Source organism: Pelodiscus sinensis, chromosome 5 (assembly GCF_052426305.1).
Source record: "Pelodiscus sinensis isolate ZL-2025 chromosome 5, ASM5242630v1, whole genome shotgun sequence".
Classification (NCBI taxonomy): Eukaryota; Metazoa; Chordata; order Testudines; family Trionychidae; genus Pelodiscus; species Pelodiscus sinensis.
In genome coordinates this window covers 117,273,938-117,294,312 of record NC_143056.1, presented here as the reverse complement: position 1 = coordinate 117,294,312, position 20,375 = coordinate 117,273,938, and the positions used below count along the sequence as shown (strand labels likewise).

The following is a 20,375-nucleotide window of genomic DNA, read 5'->3' as shown; positions in this document are numbered from 1 at the left end:
TACATAGGAAATAGGAATTGACTTCAAAGCAACCATGTATATTACCTATTCTTCACCCAAGAAATGTCCACTGTGCTATTTGCTATCATAACCTGCCAGAGAGCTATAAAAGAGCTTTGGGACCTGATCCTTGTTTCGTCTCAGATCTGCTTAAGCTTGGTCAGGGGAAGTTTAAATCACAATACTGAGGTCTCCAGCTCCAGACCGGATTACCCTGCTGTGACACTCTGCACCTACGGGGAGCTCCCCGTAACCCCCATATTCCTTATTTTTATATTATTGTGATTTTACATATAAAGCGAGCCTTGGAAAGTATAAGGGGAAAGGTTATGATGTGCTGAAATCATTTTGCTAGCCAGATGAACTTATGAGTTTGTGTTGCATGCCTGTCACTAAAACGTGCTGTAAATTGGGGAATCAGCTGGATATTAGCTTCCCAGAGAAAACAGCAAGGAGAGTAACCAATGCTGGGGTGGGGCAATGATGGCCATTGTCCAGCAAGGGTGCTAAAATGCAATGACTCACCTTCATGAGGCTACGCCAGGAGAATTGCTCAACTTTGTCTGGTAACTCAGCAGTGCCCCCAGACATGATCTTCCCAAGCACATGAACTGAAGGTATAAAAACCAAACACAAAGGTCTTTGCTTGGCCTTTCTCCTGCCCACCATGCTGCAAGCAACAAGGACACTAGTCTAAAGACTCCAGCAAAGGGAACTGGCCCAAATTTCAAAGGTGAAATCTGTTACTATGGACTGCAGTATCCAGTGGGGTGAGAAAAACTGCTTAACCTAGTTGTTGCCCAGTTCATAGTGCTGAGAGTTTAAACTGCTTCCTTTCCTTTCCTTTCCTTTCCTTTCCTTTCCTTTCCTTTCCTTTCCTTTCCTTTCCTTTCCTTTCCTTTCCTTTCCTATTTGCCTGACACTGATAGTCATTTAAATTCCATCTTTGTAGTCAATAAACTTATTTTCCGCTTTATCTTTACCAGTTAGTTTGTGTGACGTGGCAAATCAGCACAAAAGCTGGTGTATGTCCATTTTTTATTGATGAATTAGTCAGCCAATTAGTAAATTAGATAGTATATTCCTGTGGTGCAGTACTGAGAGCCAGTAGGATTTAGCTGATGCTTTACTCTGAGGCCATGTCTTCACTCCGCAGAAGATCGACACTGCAATCGATCTCCGTTCAATTTTGTGAGTCTACTTAAAATTGCTGAAGCAAACTCAGAGGCCACCTCTTCTGGCATCCAGTACTCTTTCTCTTGCCAGGAATGAGGGAAGCCAACAGGAGCAGTTCCCGTCAACCTCCCATTGTGGGGATGCCACCTAGCTCTGCTTAAGGTAATCCTACTTAGCTAGGGTTGCGTATCTGAAGTCTAGCTGCTGAATCTAGCATAGACCTGGCCTGAGAGATTTATGAGTGGCTCTTGGAGCATTCATGCAGTCTGTCTGGGTGATGGGCTCCACATGCAGCTGTGCTAGGTGCCTGAAGGGGTTGCTGTTGGTCACTCGCAAGGCATTGCAAGAGACAGCCCAGGCTGGAGAGAGTTAAGGGGACACAGCAGTCCCATGGTCCCACATCCCATCACACCTGCTACTTCTCATGGTAAAATGTAAACAGATGCTGCACATGGACTATGTATTGGGTAGCAATTTATGAAACTGATTCTGGAAGAACTTTTTGCAAATCAGCAGCTCACCCTCTCTACTATGAAAATGATCTAAGAATTTCCCTCATATTTGTACATAAAATGATCTTTAATCACAGTAACTCTCTCTCTCTCTTTTCTAATAAATTATAGATTAGTTGATAAGAATTGGCTGTAAGCATGAATTCTGGTAAAATTTGGACCATTCATTGATCTGGTGGGTAATATGTCTGACTGCTTGGGATTGGTGGAACTTTATATATGCTTTAAATGATTCCCACCATATTTGACTTAGCTGACTGGGTGGAAACCCAGGGCAGGATTGCTTTAAGGGAGCTGTATTTTCAGCTTCTGGGTAACCAGTTAGGTTTGGTAGAAGTTGTTTTCTTGTTGGGTTGGTGAATCTAAAAATTAGAATAAACCACCAGTTCAGGGGAAGGGGAGGGCGGGTTGTCTGCCCCATTCTTTGCAGTTTGCCCTGGTTGAGCAATCTCAATGAGACCCCTCCAGCAACTACAGTCACAGTGGCTATGTCTAGACTGGCATGATTTTCCACAAATGCTTTTAACGGAAAAGTTTTCCGTTAAAAGCATTTGCGGAAAAGAGCGTCTAGATTGGCACGGACGCTTTTCCGTAAAAAGTGCTTTTGTGGAAAAGCGTCCGTGCCAATCTAGTTGCGCTTTTGCACAAAAAAGCCCCGATTGCCATTTTCGCGATCGGGGCTTTTTTGCGCAAAACAAATCTGAGCTGTCTACACTGGCCATTTTGCGCAAAAGCTTTGTGCAAAAGGACTTTTGCCTGAACAGGAGCAGCATAGTATTTCTGCAAGAAGCACTGATTTCAGACAGTAGGAAGTCAGAGTTCTTGCGGAAATTCAAGCGGCCAGTGTAGACAGCAAGCAAATTTTTCTGCAAAAGCAGGAGCTTTTGCGGAAAAAACTTGCCAGTCTAGATGCAGCCAGTATGTTTCTACACAGCATAACACAGTGAGGATCCAATGTAAGTGGGAACCTTTGGGCACTACCATAATACATGTCATAATAACTTTGGATCAGCCCATCACAGAGGGGCTAGCTGCAACATTTAGACTGGGATTGAAACATCCCCCTCAAAATGAACTCTGGGCATACATTTGGCCTCCCAAGCATTCTGGACAAACTTTGGCTCTGCTGCAAGCAATTATGTGTTGTAAGATTCATGTTGGTTAGGACAGTGTTTCTCAACCTTTTTTAAATAAAGTAAAGTAGCCCCATTTTAAAAAAAATACATAAGTACCCCAGTACCTACATTTTTTAGACACACACACATTTTTTCTACCATTACAACACATTTGTTTAAACAACTTAATTGTAGCCAGGTAGGTGATGAAATTTTTGGGTGTAAAAAGTACAAAAATAATCAAGCACTGTAAACTTAAAGTTTTCTCCAAATTTCAGTTGTATTGACGTACATCCCAGATTTCTCTCGAGTACCCCCAAGGGTACTCGTACCACTGGTTGAGAAACAGTGGGTTAGGACAGTGGCTTAAATGGGAGCTTGCACTAATTCGAGGTTCAGCGGGAGAACCTAGCATTCAAAACCAGTGTAGCTTCATTGCTATGAGAACAGAAGAGGAGAGATGAAACAAGAAAAGTATCTACCTGCTGCATGTAAGACAAAGCTTATAGCTTTGCTCCCCTTCTCCTTTACTCACCGTAAGCCCTGCTGTCAGTGGCTTTACTTGCTATGCCTCCTATTCTGCTCACTTGTTTAAAGTATCTCTTTTTTTGCACACTCACTGAACATCATAGCTGTGCAAGTTACACAGCCCGACCACTTACATTACAATTCTGGAGGTTTCACACTCTAGTCTATACCATCACATCCAGTTGTACTGTGTGGAACCACAGCAGATCAATCTGGTTTCGTGGCTATAACCAAGGTCCACATTTTTCCCTATGTGGAATTTATACCACTGAATATAGTCCACACTCATTCCTGTAGCGTCACCCATGGACACATTCATTTGTTCACATAGCCACACATCTCCTTCAGCTACTTGTTCTGTTATCCACACACGTACTCAGCTTGATATATTCATCCTTTGCATGTGTGTACTGTGTCACCCCCAAACACATTCTCCTTAACATAAGCGCAGGCTCATTCACAGACATTGACTCATACATACCTCTTATCTGTCCATTGGAAGTTTTTCTATATCTGCCATCATCATGTGGTTTTATCTGGTCATATCTAAATTAGGGATGGCCAATAATTTTTGATGGTGGGGGCACTCCAAGATTTTGGTAAGTGGTCAAGGACTGTACTTTTCTATGGAGGAGTTGCGGGGTCTGGGATGGAGGTTGGGGGCAGGAGGGAGCTCAGGATAGGGGATTGGGTGCAGGAGAGGGTGTGGGGTCCGAGAGTGTTTGGGTGAAGGAGGGGATTATGACCTGAGGCAGGGGATTGGAGTGCAGGATCCTAGAGTGGGTATGGGTGCAGGAGAAGATTCTGGCCTGGGGGAGAGGGTAGGAGGGAGTGCAGGGTCTGGGAGGGAGCTGAGGTATGGGAGGGAATAGGGTGCCAGAGGCAGGCTCTGGCCAGGCGGCCCTTATATAAGCAGCTCCCGGCCAGCAGCACTCTCAGGCAGGCTTCCCTGCCTGCCAGCAGTTCCGGACTGCTCTATTCTATGTGTCTCTCTGCACTGCGGGGAGAGGGGGAGAATAGAAGACAGCCAATGGGAGCAGAGAGATTCTGCTGCAGGTGGGGGTAGTGTGTGAAGCCTTTCCCCCTCCCTGCAGCACAGAGAGCCTTGGGGAACAGTCAGCTGCTTTTAACAGCACTGATCTCTGCTGCAGGGGCAGGCCACAAACCAGATGAAACATCTTGGCAGGCCAGATGTGGCCCATGGGCCATATCTTGCCTGCCCCTTTTCTCTGTTCTATTCATTCCCTCTGCAGCATCTGGCTTTGGCCACTGTTTGGAAGACAGGCTACTGGGCTAGATGGACCTTTGATCTGACCGAGTATGGCCGTTCTTATGTTCTTATACAGAACCCAGATGTATCTGCCCCCACTGTAAGTCATTAGGCTGGACTCCCCTCCCAGAGATGAGATAGAGCCGAGGAGTCCTCACAGTGTCTCACTTTGTTACTAATTCTGCAGAGAAAGAAAGTGTGACAGGTTGGACCATAGGCTTCTCCCTGGGTCTGTCACCCAGTGTGCTGGTCATGCCACTGAGTTTGTCAACCTGCCCGCTGGGGCACCCCAACACCCTATCCTGCTGCCCCAGAAGCTCTAGTCTCCCTCAGCCAACTCACAGAGATGGGGTAACAGTCCCCCAGCTGAGCAACAGAGACACTGAACTAGGGCAGCTCTGGGAGGGCTCAGCTAGAAGGCCATGGACAGCACCCAGGAACACAGCCTCAAAGAGGACCAAAACTTCAGATAAATCCATCTTACTCTGTATAAAAGTTTCACATAGAGAAAGCTTATAAGTTTGCCCTTTTGATCAATGAAAGAGAGATATGAACAGGGATTTCCTCTCCCACCCCACCACCACCCCAGGTAACAATTATTTACACTCTGCTTGATAATAAACAAAAGCATTTTATTAAGTATAAACAATAGGATTTAACTGCAAGTGAAAACAGACAGATTAAAGTAAGTTACTACTCCAAAATAAACAAAACACACCATCTAATCCTAATATACTAAGAAACTTGTTACATGCAAATTCTTACCCTAACAGTTGTTCTAATCATCTCATTAATCTTGGAAGCTTCCTAGCTCAGGCTCAATCCTTCCCCCATTCAGTCTTAGATGTTTCCAGCAGGCATCTTGGGTGTTAAGTAGGGATCTGGTTTCCTGGCATCTGGCCACTACTGCTATTGTTTGGTTTCCTGCTTTTATATCACATTTGCCCAAGGCAGGAATTCTTTGTGATCAGTTCAGACTTTTCTCAAACCTTGAGTGGAAAAGTACAAGATCCAAAATGGGTTCCAGCAGCAGATGGCCTAGCCGCATATCCTGGCATGACCAACCACAACTCAGACTTACAGGAAAAACAAAACCATTTACAGATTGTTATCTTGAGCACTGGGCCATTAAGTTTATGGAATATCAGTAGTGGCCCTCATTAGCTCAATTCGAATTAAAAACAGATCCACTTTTCATATGTCTAACTTTACGTGCAAGAAAGACACACATACAAGAATAGAATATACACATTCAGCAGACTGTAACTTTAAAAATGATATGTTATATGATGCATTTTGTCTAAAGAGTCTTTCAGATATGCATATTCATATTCACAAGCCATGGGGAAGGGCCCAGGACAATAAGAATATACATTAAAATTTTAAGCCTAACTGGTATCTCTTAAATGACTTGCCACAAGATGTCAGAATATGTTAATATTAGAGCAAAGTGGATCTAACAGTAAAACACAATAACTAAGAATGGCCATATAGGGTAAGACCAAAGGTCCATCTAGCCCAGTATCTTGCCTTCCAATAGTGGCCAATGTCAGGTGCCTCAGAGGGAGTGAACAGAACAGGTAATCCTCACGTGATCCCTTTCCTGTCATCCATTTCTAGCCCCTCACAGACAAAAGTGAGGGACACCATTCCTACCCATCCTGGCTATTAAGCATTTATTTAATTTTCTTTCTTTTATTTTGGGATTGGAAACAGTGCCCTGTTAGCTAATTGCTAAGTTATCTGCCAAAAAACTAGAGTTTTCCAGTGACTCAGTAGCCCCTTATGTTGATGAGTGTATTTGAGGGTGGACAGGGTCCCCTGCCAATTTGCTGTTTGGCTTGTACTGAGCATGCTCAGTAACACTGTTGAGGCTGCTGTCCTTACTTTCCAAAAGTGACAGGGAGTTCTGTGGCAACTTATAGACTAACAGATTTATTGGCACATAAGTTTTTGTGGGCAAAGACCCACTTCATCAGATGACATGCAGCTGATGAAGTGGGTCTTTGCCCACGAAAGCTTATGCACCAATAAATCTGTTAGTCTATTGGTACATCTACAGTAGCCCCCAGTTTGAACTAGGGAGGCTAATGACTAGCCCGGAATAACTGCCCACGTCTACACGCAGCAGTGAAGGGCGATTCCAAAATAAATGGTAATTTGAAGTAACGGGTTTATTTCGGAATTGCCCTTCTCTGCCATGTGTAGACGCGGGCAGTTATTCTGGGCTAGTCAATTTCCAAAATGGCGACTGGCCAGGAACCTGCTAATGAAGTGTGGGATATTTAAATCCCGCGTTTCATTTGAAATTTCGGTCACCCTCATTAGCCTCCCTAGTTCAAACTAGGGGGCTAGTGTAGACGTACTCTATAAGGTGTCACAGGACTCCTTGTCATTTTTGCGGATTCAGACTAACACGGCTACCCCTCTGATACTTGTCCTCACTTTGCATCCCTCACACCACTATCAGCATGCATAGGTCTGTCCCCCCACTAAAATATGAGATGGTGCCCCAGAGTCACTTAGGGGGGAGCAATTGAACTGGTTGAAGCTTATAACAGGTTCATTGTATGGGGGAGGCTATTACAGACTGCAAAACTGGTGTAATTGATTTACACAGTGAAAGAGCATTAAAAACAGCTTTTATTCTTATTCGGAAACAGATCTTTCTAATCTGTCAGTTGTGTGTCACAACACTGAGGTTTTACTCATTTCTATCACTTGTCCCAACTCAGTGGTTTGGGTCATACCTTGGCAGGTTGGGAAGGGTGTCTTCAAGTGAAAGGTGTACAGCAGAGTGGATCGACTGGGATGATGACCTTGCAATGAATTGATGTCACTATTCCTTGCCCTGTGACAATAATCTACACAAGATCTTATGTGGAAGCTGATCTGGGGTGTGTAATGAGCCATGCAGCCCATAGACGCATAGAAGATTAAGGCTGGAAGAGACCTCAGGAGGTCATCTAGTCCAAGACTCTGCTCAAAGCAGGACCAACCTTGGTGCAAATAACAAAGTTTATTCCACTCATGGATGGAACAAGTTGGAGGGAACATTGCTCCTCCTTGAGCCTCAGGGCTCTATAATCTGGGCAGCTTTATGGCTGCTGTGGTGATGGGTGGGATTTATGCACAAAAACTTTGCCTCAGTCTTCAATACAGAGCTCTCTCTCTCCTTTGCACCCCCTCGCTCCTTCAAACATACCTGTGGGTAAAGGTGGTATTATTGGAACAGCCTATTTAACTGCTATAACATTTTCCACTTAGATCCATTGACTTTTATTTCATGTTTTCCTTGGATCAGCGCCTCTGAGACTGGCTAAGCTGCCTGTTATTTGAACGCTTTGAGCCAGTCTCTCGCCTCATTGGCTGTACCCGATTTCCTCTCTAGAGGGCAGCAAAGAGATATATGTGTCTGCCCAGTTGCTAGCATCATGAGTGATGTTTCTCTCTTTTGTCAGGCCTTCTTACTAGATAGCACTACAGAAAAGTGTGTTTCCCAGTGGTATTTTGGTAGGGGTGATCTCTATTCTCTAGTACTAAACAAGAAAGAAGAATTTTAGCCACTGTGACTGCAGGAGTAGGGTAACATATCGATGGTAAAGATAATTTTTTCCCCCTAAACAGTGAAGGGCTGAAGAAAGGGAGGTTTCAAAAGAGCACCAGAACTGGATGGAGGGCTAATCTTCTTCACACTTAACATAATTGCTGCCCAAAGCTATCGTCATAATTGCAACTGCGACTGAGCAGTTCATCATGACCTGTTCTGTGGTGTCAGCAGTAGGCCATCGAAAACGGAGAGTGAATTCATTGGAATTCATGCGTATTGCGCCTCAGATCAGCTGTTTCTCTTCTGGATTGCCTGGGATGGAACTGCTAACTAATCTTAGCTCATACACATGTGATCTGGCATAAAATCCATGATAATGCAGGGCAAGAGAAAGTGATCATCTCACATTCATACTATAGCTCTCACTATTTTATTGAAAATCATGTGATTTTATATAAGCTCTAACTGTTTGATTCATGTGATTATGTGAGAATTTTATTTATTTATTCTTTTAAAGTAAGTTTCTAGCCCATTTTGTTGCAGAGAAAAGTTTGAAAATGGGAACTCTGCGGGCTCCAAATCCAGAAGAAAATTAAAAAGAACCCCTCCAGATTATTGTTTTTGTTTATAAACCTCATCATGTTTAAGGGTTTGACCTATGGTTTTGGAACAATTAGGTTTGCAATCTTGGTGCTTTCCATCCTGAAAGACTGCAAAGCATTTTACCAAGTGTGTATGTATCTGTGTATGTGTAACAGCTGCATCTGAGATCAGGGCCCCATGCTGCCACACACTGTTCATACACATAGTAAGATACAATACCCTACCTTGTAGAGCTCATGGATTAAATGATCATAACAAAGATGGGAACAAAGGGTGTACTTTTATCTCCATGGCATCGCAATTCCCCTTAGACAGAGACTAAGGACAAGTCAACACTGCAAGGAAAAAATGACAATTAAGATATGTAACTTCAGCTACATCAATTGCATAGCTGAAGTTGAAATATCTGAATACAGCTTTTGGTGCTGTCTACACAGCATGAAGTTGAAGAAAGAGCACACTTCCTCTGACTTCCCTTGCTCCTCGTGAAATGGGGGTTACAGGAGTCAGATTAAGAAGTCCTCCAGCTCAAAATTATTTCAAAATAATGGCTTACTGTATGGAGGCACACTATGTTATTTCTAAATAATGTCAGTTATTCTGAAATAATGCTGCTGTGTAGATGTGCCATAAGTGACTCACCCATGGTCACAATGAAGTCTGTGGCAGAGCTTGGAATTGAAGCTAAAGTTAGTAAAGTGATATATAAATTATGAAGGATTCTCTTTGTTCTTACACACAGCTGCCTCTTGAAAGTGGGGGAATACATAACAACCCATAGCAACATCTCATATTAGTTTGAGATAGGAAGTGAAGAAAAATACCAGGTGGGAGAGAGAGGGTGAGAATGGCACATATGCACCCAGGAAAACATTCAATACAAAGCCAAAACCTTATCCTCTTTCTGACCATTTTTGTTCTTCTTGTTGTTTTGCTTTTGCAACAATATGGCAACAACTTTCTAATATCCCAGGGCTCTTATTTAACTAGATTTTTACTGGGAGGTTGGGGAAGACAGAGGAAAAAAAGAAATAAGAGAAAAAACAAGTCTCGCTTCCAACCAGAGAGTCATGCGTTTTGACTCAAACTAATTATACAAATGATATTTTTATAACCTCCGTGAAGTCTGCCCACTTGCTTTGTGTCTCTCTCCATTGTTTACTTTAGAGCAGTCGGGTAGCCAAGTCTAAGTGACTTCGAAGAAAAACACACTGGACCTTGGACTCTGCTACATTCTGTTACTTTTTGGCTTGTAAACAGGATTGTTTTCCTAGTTCCATCCTTCCCATGCCTCCGTACAGGTTGTCTTTCCAAGATGTTTTGGCCAGCCCTGGGCCATGTTGACAGCTTCCCAGGAGACTGCTTTGAGCCTTCTTCTACCTTCAGAATGGGGATGAGGCTTTACAAGATAAGCCCAAAGACAAGCGCAGGGGGTGACCCAACAAGTGTATTTGCAAGACAGCAACAAGGAAGGTGGAATTTGAGAGGAATCTCTTGGCCCAGAAACATGAGATATTGGTAGCAAAAGGGAGATTAGTGCTGTTCAACGGATAAGTATCCTAGGCATGAGAGACAGGACATTTAAAAAGACATTCCTGATGCGTAATAATTTTCCCATTGCCATTATGACAGCAAGTCCCTCACTCCAGAGGAGTGTGAGCGCAGAGGAGTAGGGTCACCGCTGACCTTGACTCTTATCTGGGAAGGGAACAGGTGACTTTTATCCTTTGGGAGCCTCAGCTGGCTGCAACTCCGTTTAGCCACAGGAGGGCAGTGCTGCTCTACAGAAGCACTGTGGGGGACTCATCCACCCTCTGGTGTAGATGATGGGCTTTCAGGGGGGAGACATTCATAAATAGAGGTGACTGGCCCCCACTATCCCTATGCCACAGTTCTCTTAGGGGTTTAGGTGACCCTTATGGTCAGACAGGTGTGGGAAGAGAGACTGACTGAATCTTAACTCATCGCCCTGTTAAGAAGGTTTTAGCAGCTCCTGATTTGAGAGACGGGACCTGGTGATCTCAACCCCCACTGCAGAAGAAGTCTTTCTAGGGGAATTGCTTGGGGGCAGAGAACTTGCTTCAGGTTTCCATATCATACTCATGATAGCTCTAGTCCTCTCTTGTGTTTAAGACCCTACTTCTCTGCATAAGGACATGGGAACTCTTGCATGAGGACACAGCAGTGGTCCTTCTCATCTGGTATGGTGCCCTTTCCCCCGCCGCCACCATAAGCAGCACCTGCTTCATTAAAAGGAAGGGGAAGAGGGTTACATTACCTTGCAATTGCACAGTGTTTGAGAGAATTACTTCTGTACTCCGCCTGGCAATCAAGGAATGCTTTAGCAGATGGCTGCCAATGGCCCCTGCTAATTTTTATCACAGCGAATGTAGATTATCAGCCTGATTTTTCAGCATAGCTGTCACCTGGTTGGCTTCCATTTTTGTTCCTGAAATTCCATCCACTGGAAGCTGGATTTCAAATCTCCCGCCTTTGTGTTTTTTAGTAATTTAAAACCCCAGCTCTTTCTGAATCTTCTTACCATATTTTGCCTCAGTGATATCATAACTGCTTGGTTACTCAGTCAAACTGCTGCTGGCCTTAGAGGAGCAGTGTGGTCTCTGGATAAGCCCTGGTATAGAATAGAAGACACCTGCATTCTGTTCCCAGCCCTGCTAATGGCGTGCTGTGAGCTGTGTCACCATTTAGTGCCTCAGTTTCCCCTTCTGCCCTTTGACTAATTAAACTGTAAGCACAAACAGCCTCTCATTAGGAGTACATATAGTGCCTGGAACAATGGGCCCCTGATTTTGCTTAGGATTTTTTAAAAAATAGTGTAATATAAATAATAATTGGGAATTGCAGACATTTATTCCCTGTCAGGATTTGGCCATTTTGAATGTTATTTAAAGCTATAACTTTTCCGGTTTATTCCCTTACCAATATAGCTCCATGTCTCATTCACGTTCTTTCCACCAACACTGAACCTCTTTGTTGAGTTGGCCCACGTCCGGCATAGATACTGCTTTCTGAATGCCTGCAGCTCATTCTGAATTCTGCCGTGGGTGTGAGTGGTTTAAAACACTCCTTCAAATGTTTATTGCCGTGCATTAGGCTGGGGTTATTCCCCTTTGCCCTTCCTCTTTGCAGAGGCGATCGGAATATCTGCAAAAAGTATCGGTTAGTAAAGCTGACTCTGGAGAGGAAAAGGCAAGCTAGGCTGAAAGGTGATGTTGAGAGTTCTTGACTTGAGAGTGAATGGAAGATGTCCAGGAAAGGAGGTGACAGCCCAGTCACGGATGTGAAACAAAGAGGACTCTTCTCTGAAAAGGAATCCTTGAGGGACTCAAGAGAGGGAAGGTGTGGTGTAGGCAGAGGGAGACTGATTCAGAACAGGCAGTGGGGTGCAGCTGGGGAGGAGAAGGAGTGCCTCAAGACAGAGAGGAGGCCAAATTCTGGCCCAGTGTAAATGGATGAAACTCCACTGCTGCCTTATTGTTACAGCATGTACCACCGGGAATATCTGGGCCACATCCTCAGCTGCTGTACATTGGTGTAGTGCTGTTATCTTCAGTGGTGCCACGCTGAATTACACCAGTGAAGAATCTGGCCCACTGCTTGGCTTCCTGTTGCCTCCATCCTGCCCACTTGAGGGGGCCTGCCGCGGTCTCCAGTTGAACTTGTGAGGGGTGAGGCAGAGGTTTTCCTGGCAAATGAGAAAAATACTATCTTCATCCTGCTTCATCTTCCCAGGATTTCCGACTGAAAAGGCCCTGACTGATTCCATCTGGCAGGCTGACCATGCTTCAAAGACTGCAAATCCTGGGACTTTTTAACTCACAAACAAAAACATCCATAGTAAAAGGGGAAAAAAAGACAGTTGTCCCTGGGGAGACTAATTCCAGTCAAAAACAAGGCTCAGCCCTTGCTTCAACTGACTCCAACACATTCTCTGTTCCTTTTAAAACAAAACCAATGCTACTGCCTCCTCCTCTTGATACTACAGTCTGCATCAGTTCCCTTATTGCCCAGCCTCTCTGTGTGCATGCAGGGGGAGAGGCCAAGAGGAAAAAGTGGAAGAGGAAGGGACCTGCCATTGGTTACCACTTCTTCTGACACAAAGATGGATGTTCTAGGCCTTGCACACTAAAATTCTTGGGCCAGGATGGGAAAAATGAAATGTGCATGACCACCTGTTTATGAACCAAGCACTAGTACCCAGAGTCACACCCAGCTGCACTCGTACACGGAGCCATGCTCTCTGTTGAGTCAGGCTAGATTCTTAGAGGTGGGATTCCTTTTGGCCCTTCCTCCATTTTGAGCCCTGGAGCAAACTAGAGCAGCCTGTTCTATGCTATGCCAGATTGGCCCTGGCCCAGCTGGAGCCCTGAGCATTTACCTCACACCTGCAGCCTCTCCCTTTCCACTTGAGAAGAAGTCATAATAGCACAGAGATGGCTAGGCTGGCTGTTACCCAGCCCTGGGTTTTCATGTACCCGGGGGATCCTCACTGAAACAGCTTTCCATTGCTGGTGTACTGCCAGGGTGGGGCAACAGGGCCAGAATCTGACCGTCTGTGTTGTAAATTCTACTTGGCTAGACCTAGGATGTAAGCTCCCAGTCTCCCTGGCACGGTCCATGTCAAACCAATCTGATAGCTTTCTATGATAGGATAACGAGTCTTATGGATAAGGGAGAAGCAGTGGATGTGTTATACCTAGAATTTAGTAAAGCATTTGATACGGTCTTGCATGATATTCTTATCAATAAACAAGACAAATACAACTTAGATGGGGCTACTATAAGGTGGGTGCATAACTGGCTGGATAACCGTACTCAGAGAATTGTTATTAATGGTTCACAATCCTGCTGGAAAGGTATAATTAGTGGGGTCTCGCAGGGGTCTGTTTTGGGACTGACTTTGTTCAATATCTTTATCAACAATTTAGATATTGGCATAGAAAGTACGCTTATTAAGTTTGCAGATGTTACCAAGCTGGGAGGGGTTGCGACTGCTCTGGAGGATAGGGTCATAATTCAAAATGATCTGGACAAATTGGAGAAATGGTCTGAGGTAAACAGGATGAAGTTTAATAAAGACAAATGCAAAGTGCTCCACTTAGGAAGGAGCAATCAGTTTCCCACATACAGAATGGGAAGCGACTGTCTAAGAAGGAGTATGGCAGAAAGGGATCTAGGGATTATAGTGGACCACAAGCTGAATATGAGTCAGCAGTGTGATGCTGTTGCAAAAAAAGTAAACATGATTCTGGGATGCATTAACAGGTGTGTTGTGAGCAAGACATGAGAAGTCATTCTTCTGCTCTACTCTGCGCTGGTTAGGCCTCAGTTGGAGTATTGTGTCCAGTTCTGGGCACCACATTTCAAGAAAGATGTGGAGAAATTGGAGAGGGTCCAGAGAAGAGCAACAAGAATGATTAAAGGTCTAGAGAACATGACCTATGAAGGAAGGCTGAAAGAATTGGGTTTGTTTAGTTTAGAAAAGAGAAGATTGAGGGGGGACATGATAGCCATTTTCAGGTATCTAAAAGGGTGTCATAAGGAGGAGGGAGAAAACTTGTTCATCTTGGCCTCTGAGGATAGAACAAGAAGCAATGGGCTTAAACTGCAGCAAGGGAGGATTAGGTTGGACATTAGGAAAAAGTTCCTAACTGTCAGGGTAGTCAAACACTGGAATAAATTGCCCAGGGAGGTTGTGGAATCCCCATCTCTGGAGACATTTAAGAGTAGGTTAGATAAATGTCTATCAGGAATGGTCTAGACAGTACTGGGTCCTGCCATGGGGGCAGGGGACTGGACTCGATGACCTCTCGAGGTCCCTTCCAATCCTAGTATTCTATGATTCTTAGCAGGCATTGCTCCCCTGACTTTGGCAGAGCTACAGTTATTTGCAGTGGTGGAGGACCTGGCCCAGAAAACATTACACAGGGGAATGTGCAGCGAATAAGCAAAGGGCTTCTGTGACATGGCTCAAATTTTAATAGTCAATACATCAACTCCCATCAGAAAACCTCGGCATCCGAAGAGGATGTTGGGGCAAGTTATGGGCCCATGAAAGCAGGAGGTTGTGAGCTGAGACTGGCTAGAGACTTTAGTTACGGTTGGTGCCCCCAAGCTCCAGATAAAGTAACACTATGCTCTGCTCTTGCCCTTCCACAAGGAGCATGACCTTTTCAAAGATGGGTAAACTGAGGTAAAGGATAAGGCTCTGACCCCCTTTCTGAGGTTGAAGAATACATTCTGGCGTGAATAATCCCTCTGTAGTCAATGGAGCTGCTTGTGAGTAAAGTACTAGTCACTGTGAGTAAGGATCTCACAGCCTGACCCTGAATGACTTTCATAGAGCAAGTCAATGGCAAAGCCAGAACTATAACTCAGGAGTCCTGACTCCCAATCCCCTGATGTCACCACTAGACTGTCTCGCTCCCTAACACAAGTGACTTCAATACCTATGTGAACAAGAGCAATGAATATTAAGCCATGCATCCTGGGCCACTTCTTTGCCATGCCCTCCCCATGCTGCACATGTTTCAAATTTCAAGTCCTCCTGGTCCCGACGTAGCCGGTATTACCTCTTCCTTGCATCTGAAAAAAAAAATATCGCTGTGGAAACCAGGATTCCAGTTCCCCTTAAACAAAACCAACCCCAGATCATTCACTGGCGTCACAGAGACGTCACAGAGACGGCAAGTTGTCGAGTGCTTTCAGCAGGGCTCCCCGGGGAATTGTTTTCCAAGTAGGTAAAATCCCTTCTGTACGTCAGCGAGCAAACTATGCAGAAAAAATCCTGCCGTGACTCAGAGCAGCTCTCCAAAGGCTGTGGGATGGCAAGCAAGGGGTAGGAGGAGGGGCGTTGGTACAGGAGACAATCCCATGTACCACTAAGCCACAGGCATGAGATTTTGGAGCCGGCAGCACCAGGAGCACAATGGAACCTTTATTAGTGATTTCCAAGGCAGGAGAGCTTGCAATAAAAAATAACATTTCTGAGATATTATGATTGTCAACAGCCACCTTTTCCAAGACGAGAACAGTGCAGCATACCTGGAGGATGTAGACAGTACCTACTACACATACAGCCTTGGTGCTGGGGGAAAACCGTTCACCTAACCAGTTTCTTTCTTTCAGCGGGGATTCCTTACCGATGACTAAGTGACCATCATGGGTCTGCCAAGCCTATGGGTTTCCCCCCACAGACTACAGGCTTTTTGGTCCTTGCTACAGGGAAATCCCAAGAATCTACACATCAGATCCTCGGCCCCAGGTAAGTCCCCTCTGTACTGTGGCGGAGAAACAAAGGGCTTTTAAAGCTGGCTTTACAGACCAGCTCTGGCTCCTTCTCGCATAAAGCAATTCTCAGCTTCTGCATTAAAACCCTGTAACAAGAGTATTTTGTAGTACAGGGCAAGATGCAGCCTGGGGGTTGGTCCTGGCCCGCCTAACGCTTTGATCCAGCCTGTGGACTACGTCTGGCTGCTTTCTATTTATATCCTGCTGCCTGTGCCACCGAATTTCCAGGGGGTGGCTCAGGCATCAGGAACCTATTTAAATGGCTAACAGATCCTGGTCGCGGTGCTACCCTGGCAGAGACCAGAGCCGCGAGCCCTTTAAATAGCTACTGCAACCCTAGGTGGCCGCCAGGCAATGCAGTAGTGGTGGGGACTTGAGCCGCGAGCCCTTAGCTGTGTTTTTAATTCAAAGCCTTTGGTCCCAGACTATGGGGGAGAGGCTAGTCCCAGTCCTGCCCTTGCACCCCAAGCCTCACCCCTTCCAGGGGGTGGAGCAGGCCTGTGATCACATACTGAAATTCATTGTGGCCCCCCTGTGATAATTACTGCCCACCCTTGCCATAGCAGGTACAGGAAAATCCACCCCTGCCACCGTGAGGTAGGAGTGGTCCGGTGCCAGACAGCGGTGGGCTAGACTGCATTGTGTTCCAGCAGCCCTGTGGGCTTACCAGGTCTGAGGTGCTCAGCCCATTTTGAAAATCTGGGCCTTCTAAGCCCGCCTTCCCCCCAAATTACTAGTCACTTGGAACAATCTGGGCCAGGTCGCTCTAAAAATAGCCCCTACATTTTGACTGCCTCTTTCATCCCAGGACCTTCACAGGCTGCATATCTATTCTAACCATCTACTTCTTTTTATACCCAGTGATTGCTCTTCCCTCTCTGGGGTAGAATATGGCAGCCGTCTCTCCTGTGCATGTCACCGCGTGGAGGTTGGGAGGTGAAGAATTGCTGCAGTTACAGGGGAAATTTGAAGTGGATTGCAATATCCCGTACTGCCCTCTCGGGCCTGATTCTCTACAACCTTGCCCTGGGTGCTGGGTCTCACACCTGCACCAAGTGAGCATGACACCTCAGCAGATCAGAAAAGCAACATATTGGACATATGGCACTCACTTGGTGTCAATGATGACTCGAGGTTTCTCTGCTCTGGGAGTTGGAGGTATTATTTCCAGCTCAAGCAGACCTACCCGTGCTAGCTCTGATCAAGCTAACATGCTAAATATAGCACAGCTGCGGTAGTATGAACACCGGGTAGAGCTAGCCACATACTCAGGTGGACTCCTCTGACTGCTCACGTCTCTATTTTTAGGATAGTAGCTCCATCAAAGCTCACCTCATAGGTATGTATCCTTGAGCTGGAGATTACACCCCCAGCTCAAAGGATAGAAGCACTCACAGCATACAGCAGTGGATAACAAGGCCTCTAGTCTTATGGGCTGTTTCTCCTCTCTCTTGCACATCTGTAAATCAGGAGACGTTCCATTGCCCAGAAGACGCAGACTTGGTGACTGCATTTAGAAAAGGCCAGGCTCTCACGGTTTAGAGCCTATCGAAGATGCTTGTAATGGTGGCATTTTCATAACTGGGGATTGAATTAGATTTCACACATATATTCATCCTGGTTTGCAGGAACCTAGCATGCCTAGGAAATGTGACACTCTCCCCCAACACACCAATGAAACCAGAATTGTTATGTGCCCTCTTGCTAGTGTTATGTTTGTTTGAACAGAAGTCTTGTAGAGTCACATGCCCTGACCTTAGCCACAGAGGTACTAAAATCCAACAAAATACTGTAGTAAAGTGATATCAAGTGGGGAAAGGCAAGACAGACAAAGAATCCACACGCAAAGCTAGAACTCTCATGCTTTTACCCATGAAAGCTCATAATCCTATATATTTATTAGTCTGTAAGGTGCCATAGGACTATTCATTGTTCTTACGCACATCAGGTTAATTCTTATGCACATCAGGTTAATTTAATGACAAGGATGCAATGGTAACACTCATGTTCTTTCATTTTTGTGCTTTAAGAAAGGCCTTCAACGTTACTTGAACATATTTGGAGAGGATTTAATTTCCTTTGAATTCTTCTCTTTTTATTTTTAAACTAACAAATGAAGCTGCTTTTTCTCTTCGTGCCCTATGACACACATACCCTCTGCATTCTACAGAGCTACAGTAGAGCTGGTAGCTGTTTTGAATAGTTGAAGAATAAAGCAGTATTGATCTGAAAGCTTGTCTCATAATTTGATGTGGATTGAGTCAGAAACTGGAGTCTGCAGAATGTTAACATCAGGGAGGTGAATACGGCAGAGTAGAAAGGTTAGCTGAAAATGGAGAATTATTTCCATTTGGAAAGACATTTCCCATGAATATCTTTTCCATATAACATAGACCAAATTCATTAGTGTTTTTCCCCAAAGGCCAGTTCTTTAAAAAAAACAACCAACCTATCAGCCAACGAACCAACCAAAGATTATTTTCCAACTGAAAAAGAAGCCTGAGCTATTTATTAGGAATGGAAGAGCACCTCTATTTGGCATAGAGGATGCACTGTATATTATAGGTGGAGCTAGTAAAATCACCTAGGGTATGTCTACACTACAAAGTTAATTCGAACTAACAGCTGTTAGTTCGAATTAACTTTGATAGGCGCTACACATAGAAACCGCTAGTTCGAACTTAATTTGAACTAGCGGAGCGCTTAATTCGAACTAGGTAAACCTCATTCTACGAGGACTAATGCCTAGTTCGAATTAAGCAGTTCGAATTAAGGGCTGTGTAGCCACTTAATTCAAACTAGTGGGAGGCTAGCCCTCCCCAGCTTGCCCTGGTGGCCACTCTGGGCACCACCAGGGAAACTTGTCTGCTCCCCTCCCGGCCCTGGAGCCCTTAAAGGGGCACAGGCTGGCTACAGTGCCCGTGCCAGGTGCAAGCCTGCCAGCACTCAGCCAGCAGACCCTGCACCTGGTACGGCACGAACCAGCTACCCGCTGCCACCCAGCCCTCCGTCTCTTCCTGGGACCAGGCTGGCGGCTCCCAGGAGCCTGCCCAGGTCCGCAAGAGGCGGGCGCCCACCTGGTCTAGTGCGGACATCGTGGACCTCATCCATGACGTCCGCACTAGGCACAGGAAAGTGACCGTCTAGGGCAGGAGAGCTGCCAGCCTGGCCACCCAGGAGCAGGTTTGCATGAAAATCAAGGTGGTCCACTGAGACCCCCGACCCTGAGTCCTGAGCTTAGAATGTCCGTACTGGGTCAGACCAAAGGTCCATCTAGCCCAGTAGCCTGTCTGCCGACAGTGACCAACACTAGGGACCCTGGAGGGGATGGACCGAAACAATGACCAAGCCATTTGTCTCTTGCCATCCATCTCCAGCCTTCCACAAACAGAGGCCAGGGACACCATTTCTACCCCCTGGCTAATACCACTCCATGGACCCAACCTCCATGACTTTATCTCACTTCTCTTTAAACTCTATTCTAGTTCTAGCCTTCACAGCCTCCTGCAGCAAGGAGTTCCACAGGTTGACTATTTGCTTTGTGAAGAAGAACTTTCTGTTATTAGTTTGAAGCCTGCTACCCATTCACTTCATGTGGTGTCCTCTAGTCCTTCTATTATGGGAACTAATGAAGAACTTTTCTTTATGCACCCTCTCCACACCACTCATGCTTTTATAGACCTCTATCATATCCCCCCTTAGTCTCCTCTTTTCTAAGCTGAGAAGTCCCAGTCTCTTTAGCCTCTCTTCATATGGGACCTGTTCCAAACCCCTGATCATTTTAGTTGCCCTCCCCTCTCCCACCCTCTCTCTTCCCCTCTCCCACCTCCTTTTCCCAGTCTCCCCGAGTTTTGTTCAATAAAGAGAGTTTTTTATTTTTGAACACGTGTCCTTTATTTTGTACATCAGGAAGGGGGGCTAGGGAGGGGTAAGTGGAAGGAGGTGAGGGAGGAATGGGGTACGAGCCCCCGATGGGGAGGACTGGGGTGGCTCTGTGGGCTTTTCGGGATGGAAGCTCTCCTGCAGCCTCCTGATTGACACCCCTCCGCCCCCGGATGGCAGCCTGCGGCAAGTGCAGCCGGGCTGATGGCCGAGTGCTGTGATGTGCCGAGTGTGGGCACTCAGGGCACTCCAAGCCAGGACTGCTTTGCAAGCGGGGAACCCCTGAGAACTGTCTGCCCGGGGTGGGGGTTGGGTCCCTTTAAGCAGAGCCCTCGGCTAGCCTGAGACAGCAGCTCCATGCTCTAAGTCCTAACCTGATGCCCTGCCGGCACTGCTTCTGGCCATCCTTAACCTCGGTTCAGGGTCCA

General features: G+C 45.7%; 1 long non-coding RNA gene across 1 annotated transcript; it reads left to right on the top strand.

Annotated features, from left to right (window-relative positions):
- Positions 1-457: 457 nt before the first annotated feature.
- Positions 458-18,709, top strand: LOC102445696 (uncharacterized). Its single transcript, XR_332857.5, has 3 exons — positions 458-733; positions 15,904-16,039; positions 16,927-18,709. It is a non-coding gene; the product is annotated as an uncharacterized LOC102445696 (long non-coding RNA).
- Positions 18,710-20,375: the final 1,666 nt, after the last annotated feature.